This window comes from Sinocyclocheilus anshuiensis, unplaced genomic scaffold (assembly GCF_001515605.1).
Source record: "Sinocyclocheilus anshuiensis isolate Anshui unplaced genomic scaffold, SAMN03320099.WGS_v1.1 scaffold2584, whole genome shotgun sequence".
NCBI lineage: Eukaryota > Metazoa > Chordata > Actinopteri > Cypriniformes > Cyprinidae > Sinocyclocheilus > Sinocyclocheilus anshuiensis.
The window spans coordinates 106998-114444 of NW_015541360.1; positions in this window are offsets into that span (position 1 = coordinate 106998).

Consider the following 7447-nt stretch of genomic DNA (forward strand, 5'->3'; position numbering starts at 1 on the left):
ATCCTAGGTGTATATGACTTTCTTCTTTCAGACGAATCCAGTCGGAGTTATATTAAAAATTGTCCTGGCTATTCCAAGCTCTATCATTGCAGTCAGCGGGTGTTGCAGTTGAACAGGCCACAAGTCGCCAAATAAAGCGTGTGCATTCATAATAAAACGTGCTTCACACGGCTCCGAGGGTGAATAAAGTCCTTCTGTAGTGAATCCATGCGTTTTTATAAGAAAAATATTCATATTTCAAACGTAATAAACACTTTTCTCTCACTTCCGGTATCTGTCATACGCGGAAGGCGTTCTGGCGGATGACGTAGGACGTATGTGTCGCGTGCGCGCCTCTGATATATGCTAGTCTCACGAGTTTGTTTACAGGAGCAAAAGAAGCAAAGTTTCCTTTCTTCAGCAAAGGAAAACCAGTCTGCTCTTGGCTTATATCGAAATCCTCCGACATTTTTCTTTACAAATCCTCGTTTTGTGCTTCTAATTCGTGACCGACGTTTTGTTTTGTTCGCTCTCCGCGTTCGTCACTAATCACGCAACGCCTGACAACGCAATGTCTGCGGGTTGAAGCGGCCCCAGTAACATGATATTTATCCCCTGGAATGCGAATTTTAGCAGGGGAACCCCGCCAAAAAAACGTGTATCCCCCTCCCCAATCGAAACACCACTGGGTTAGTTTTGAGTAGCCATTGTGCGGGTTTTCTTGTGAAAACCTGGCAACCCTGGGCAGCATAGCTGTATCCTTCGCTGCCTTTGATATCCCACAATCCTGTGCGTTCCATTCCGTGACGGTTGAGCTAAAAAATAAAGATGGCGTCTGAAAGTTGCATTTGGTGGTCAGTTTGTGTGTAAATGCATATTTCTGACTAACTTTTTGAACTTTTGATGTTATTTCTAGCGGGAAATTAGTATTATAGTAATTAAATATTCATTTAGTTGTCACAAAAACTCGTTCTATTTTGTTCATTAAACTGTTCATTTGTAGATAAAACATTAAACCGTTACGCTGCCTCAGAAGCCTGTCTGAAATCAGTTTCATGAGGTGCCTTCGTGCAAAAACGCTGCCTGCAAAGTCATTGCCTCATACGGCAGCGAGGCAGCAGTCAGCTGCCTAAGTTTTCGGATGCAGTCGATTTCTTCCTAGAGGGATCAGGTCTTGATGTTGCTAAGGGTCCCCGAAATGATAAACCCGGCCCTGATGACAGCATATCTCTAACATTTATGGCCATTTTTACATAATGTACATTATCCTTTATATTCTGAGATCTGGGCAAAACCTATATTTTCTTTAACAATTATGAGTTTACTTTCAATATCAAATGTCACTTCATACCTGCAACTTAGTCATTTCTTCTGCAGCTGATACAGTCTCATGGTTTCGGTGTTCATGCAATGTACACAGAACACAAATAAATTGTTGGTCAGTGCAACAGAAAACCTCCAGAATCTTATCGTGTTTTTGGCAGATCATCTGCTTCAGTCGTCCAGTGGCATCGATCACTTTGTGTCGTTTATCAGAATGAAACTCCTCAAAATGAGTTTGACAGTAAGAGTTCAGACACACCAGACAGGACTTGACCGCTTTGTTTTTCCGTCCAGTACAGACGTCACACTTCACGTCTCCAGGTCCAGCAGGAACAGTATCTCGAGGCTCAGTCTTCTTCACTTTCGCCACCATTTCAGCAATCATCACATTCTTGCCTAAATCAGGTCTCGGTGTGAAGGACTTTCTGCACTGTGGACAGCTGTATATTCCCCTCTGATCTTCATGATTCCAGTAGCCTGTAGTACAGCTCATGCAGTAACTGTGTCCGCATGGGACGGTTACAGGTTCCTTCAAGAGATCCAGACAAATTGGACAGATGAACTGGTCCTCAGCCACTGAAATACTGAAATCTGCCATCTCAGACATATAGAGCAACAATATGGATTATGTGAACAGTTTAGTTTCTATTTCTACACTGGAAGGTTAATATCTTACTGATTGCAGGGTGTGACTTATTCCCTACTTTATGGTGTGATTTATTGCAAGCTAGACAGTGGTTACAGCATAGATATTTATAGATAGAATCCACATTCGACCGCTCCAGAGTCCAGACACGTTGACGCGTCCTCCATCTTGGAACGGTCAATGTGTCATCACTCACAATAAAAATAAATGAGTTTCAAGATGCCACAACACTGGTTGTAAAAAACGCCGAAATTTAAATTCCTGAAGAAATTGGAGAAACTTTGAAGAATGTGTTGATTTGAGTTTTTAATATGTATTAACACAATATTACAGCTTTTTAAACTATAGTACCTTTTAAATGTTGTGTTAGCTTACGGCTTTGTCTTCTTGTATTGTGTTACTTTAGCAAAATCATCCGCTTACGTCTATTGCAGGAATAGGTATTCATACATGTGTATAACTAGGGTTGCAGACACACAGGCAACGTTCTCTCGAGTGCTCACGGACCTGCTTTGGCTGCTCCAATATGGCAGACAGCTTACGTCAGCAGGAACAGTATCTCGAGGCTCAGTCGTCTTCACTTTCGCCACCATTTCAGCAATCATCACATTCTTGCCTAAATCAGGTCTCGGTGTGAAGGACTTTCTGCACTGTGGACAGCTGTATATTCCCCTCTGATCTTCATGATTCCAGTAGCCTGTAGTACAGCTCATGCAGTAACTGTGTCCGCATGGGACGGTTACAGGTTCCTTCAAGAGATCCAGACAAATTGGACAGATGAACTGGTCCTCAGCCACTGAAATACTGAAATCTGCCATCTCAGACATATAGAGCAACAATATGGATTATGTGAACAGTTTAGTTTCTATTTCTACACTGGAAGGTTAATATCTTACTGATTGCAGGGTGTGACTTATTCCCTACTTTATGGTGTGATTTATTGCAAGCTAGACAGTGGTTACAGCATAGATATTTATAGATAGAATCCACATTCGACCGCTCCAGAGTCCAGACACGTTGACGCGTCCTCCATCTTGGAACGGTCAATGTGTCATCACTCACAATAAAAATAAATGAGTTTCAAGATGCCACAACACTGGTTGTAAAAAACGCCGAAATTTAAATTCCTGAAGAAATTGGAGAAACTTTGAAGAATGTGTTGATTTGAGTTTTTAATATGTATTAACACAATATTACAGCTTTTTAAACTATAGTACCTTTTAAATGTTGTGTTAGCTTACGGCTTTGTCTTCTTGTATTGTGTTACTTTAGCAAAATCATCCGCTTACGTCTATTGCAGGAATAGGTATTCATACATGTGTATAACTAGGGTTGCAGACACACAGACAACGTTCTCTCGAGTGCTCACGGACCTGCTTTGGCTGCTCCAATATGGCAGACAGCTTACGTACAGCGGCACATAGAAATAGCCGCTAATAAGGCATCTACTTATACATATCTATGGTTCACAGAAACATTATCAGTACTTATCTACTTAACAGTATCATAAAGAAGCTGAGTAAGAAAAAATAAAAATAAACTATTTTTCAAAGTCATTTGAACCATTTAGGATGTGGGGTTACATTCAAGCGAGATTTTTGTCTATAAAAGTGATGATGCACCACGATTTACAAATTTAACCAGTGTATAACCAGTGTTATTCTAGTAGCATTGATATACTATTGTGTTTTTGAATGTTTTATTTTTATATTTCCCATTTACATTTTAAATTTAGTTAAAGTTTCAGTAATTGTGTTGAGTTTCTGTCATTTAGTTATTAAAGCACTTCCAAGTTAAACTAATTTAATGAGAAATTAAAAAGTTATTTTATTTTATATTTAAGAAAAATATATTTCTTAATTATTTAATTAATCATGCACTAGACGTGCCTGGTAAAAGTATTTATAGTTGATGACAAAATGATATTGCTTAACAGTCATTTTTATTTTAAGTCCATACTGAACATTTTAACAGCTAGTTTGCAAACACAAACACTGCTGTTATGTTCATGTCTCATGCCACCAGCAGAGGTCGCTGCTGAACTGCAGATAATCAGTCTTAACCCATTCCTTCATTATGAAACCTTGAGGACTTCCCAGACAGAATTTTGGATTAGACTGTATTGAACACGAGATGCACAGAAACCAATAAAACAAACAAAAAATATTTCTTACAAATACATCAGTAATTTCAGTGTTGGGCTTGTTACTCCAAAAATGTAATTTATCACTCGTTACTAGTTACTCCTTTCAAAAGTAATCTTATTACTTTCTGGCAACGGTAATTACTTACACTACTAGTTACATTACTTTTCCTTCATGTCCCCACAGAAGTTGTAATTGTGTATCTTCCCCATAAAATTCTTCTAAAATGTTACTAACAATATATTTCCGCCTCATCATTTCACCAAAATCCACACTGGATCGCAGTCAGAAATTATTACAAACGCTCAATTGTGGTTGATAGTGACTTTTAAGTAAATGTGTTGCATTAATTGTCATGTGTTGCTTGAAGCTAATTGTAGCTACAATTTCTCTGTTACGCATATACGAATCTATTTCATGATGTATTTTATTAAAAGAAATCACATAAGTTTGTAAGATTTTACAGTATATATTATACAATGTATATGGGGGTCAGAGGGATGTGGGTGGGCAAGCCATGTAATGCAAGAGTAAAGTAATGCCACAACTTGCACATCGGTATTCAGATCATATTTTCTCCTGACTAAATCAGTGTAATGGCGATATTTCCATCCGCTGAATGTAAGCTTTTCCATATTCCAAGCTTGCCTGATGCAGGCTGACTTCATGTGCCTGTGCGAGTCATGAAATTATGAAAATGAATCTAGGAATTATTGGATTGTTGGATTTCAAATAAGTAGGTGTTGAGGCATCAAAAGTAACAAGTAACGAGCTGTTTTATGGATGGTAACTGTAATATTATTACTGAAATCTTATTAGTAATTAGTTACACTAGCCTACTGTAACTAGTTACTAGAAACTAGTTACTGCCCAACACTAATTTACACATTACTCTCTAAAAAATGCTGGGTTGTTTCAACCCAACTTTGGGTCAAATATGGACTAACCCAGCTGTTGGGTTAAATTTTTACATTAAATTTTTAACCCAAAAGTTGGGTTAGTCCATATTTGACCCAAAGTTGGGTTGAAACAACCCAGCATTTTTTAGAGTGTACTGTTCTTGTTCAGCTGTGGGAACGTCTTTCTGAAGAAATAACTTAGTTAGACAAAAGCTCCATAGTTTTTAAAGTTTGGAGTTGCGAAAATTACGCGATTTAAGACAATTTTAGTGTGCATGCCACTGTAAATGCTGTACGTCTAATCGCTCACAGCCGCATTTTCGTTTGTGTTAAATTCAATATGGCGGCAATGCAGAGAATCCCGTTATCAGTTGTTAGCTATGCACTGCAAACACATTGTAAATACTAAATATAATAATCAAATAATATATTATTGTGATTTAAGTAACTTCGTTAAGAAATTGAGACAGTTTGTCTGTATTCGTGTTTGCTTGTCTGTGAAGTTTTATCCAACACAGGCTGGGATTTGAGTGTAAGTCATTGATCACATCCACATTTATGTATTTATATTTTCTCCATTTTGAGCGCATAACAGCCATAGAAACCCTTTATGTAACAGTATGGAAGAATGTATGCCTCCTCCTTTGTTTACACGCTCCTGCGTGTTAATAAGTAAAATATCTGTCACTGGAGGGTGAATAGTGTGTGCAGTCATCTCTGAGTCACTTGTTTGGTTTATTCTCTTCAGAAAGGCCTACTTACATCTGTTACATAACAGCATTTTATGAAACCTCTCTAAGTGGAAACCCCAAATGATAGAGTGATCATCTGGAGCTTGAGCTTCCAACCAAATGAGACATCAAGATACAAACAAACAGCAAACTGAGGCAGGTATTTCAGCAGATTGGTTTTGCAGGCAGAAGCTGTATCTTTTATGTTTTTGCAGAAGCTGCATGTTTTATACATTTACACACATACACACACACACACACACACACACACACACACACACACACACACACAACAGTTTGTGAAACAACATGGCATTTTTTCAGTGATTATGGTACAAAAGGATTAGTCATCTCATTGAGGCGTATACACACACACACACACACACAGAGAGAGAGATTTCAATGACAATTTGAGCAATTATTATTATTGCTATTAACACATGAGCTAACTTTAATTTGCTCAGCAAAGACACTTTATGCAGTTTATGCCAGATTAAAAACTAGACAATATTTATTTTTAGTATTGCCAGCAGAATTAAAAATATAATATTTAATATATCTACTGATTTAAGTGCTTAAAATCACAATAATAGAAATTATTTGACAGTATTCTTACAATACCTGCCCTGAAACATAACAAACCTGTCACTGAAGCTTCAAAAGTCTGTGTGAGAAGCACTGATCACATCCAGCAGCTTCAGACGGCACTATTGATTTTCATTGTTCAGTCAGAGAGATGCCCATTATGCCTGAAAGCCCAAGAAGAAAATTAATGTCAAAGTGAGTTGTGCGCTTGAGTGATGCTTTCAGTTTGACAGGGAAGTGAGGAGGCTTATCCATGCAGCATTACTGTAAAACAACAGAACTGACCCAGAGAGAGTAAAGATATCTGTAAACTGCAATTCACTATAGTTTTAGTTCTATTTTAGAAATAGAGGTCAGAAATCACTCAAGACCTGATTTAGTTTTAGCAGCTATATAAACTACACTTAAAAAGGCAACAATACCTTTTTTTGCATTGTGACATTATTTTCATGACAATTCAATTTCATCTTCAACTTTTTTTTTTTTCAAATAAATGCTCATGCATTGATAAATATCTATAAATATTTATTCGTAGTTAAATAATTAATACAAAATACATAAATAAATGTCCAAAAATATATTACAAAAATAAGACTAGGCTACAATTAAATATAGGCTAATACAATAAAATGTAGGCTTCATTTTCTTTATGCAAAATATATTTAATTTTAGGATAATATGTGACTTGGACTTGGTTAGTAAGATTCAAGCTATTATGCTGCAATAGCCAAAACTGACAATGAAATGTAATAAATTGAATGCTGGATTACACGGTCAGCTTTTTATTTAGAGAAGCATTGATAATGACCAGAAATGGACACTAGGGGGCAATGTTGCTCTAGCGTTTAAAATCAATACCAGACCTGGGAAATAGTGATGGCATCAAGCAAATGCTCTTTCAGTGTCAGTTAGATTAGAAGTATCTCATTTTGATTTCTGGCCATCTCAAGAAAGTCTGAATTTAAGATGGGTTTTAAGGTTAGTACAGATGGCTACAGATGTCCTCTAAACCAAAACACAATGAAAACCTTAAGAAGTAGGTCAAAGTTGATGGTCGCCTCAGGCACTTCATTGTATTTCACTTACTCTATATGCAGCACAGATCTTCTCACATCTAAGTTATGCTTTAATCTCCTTTAT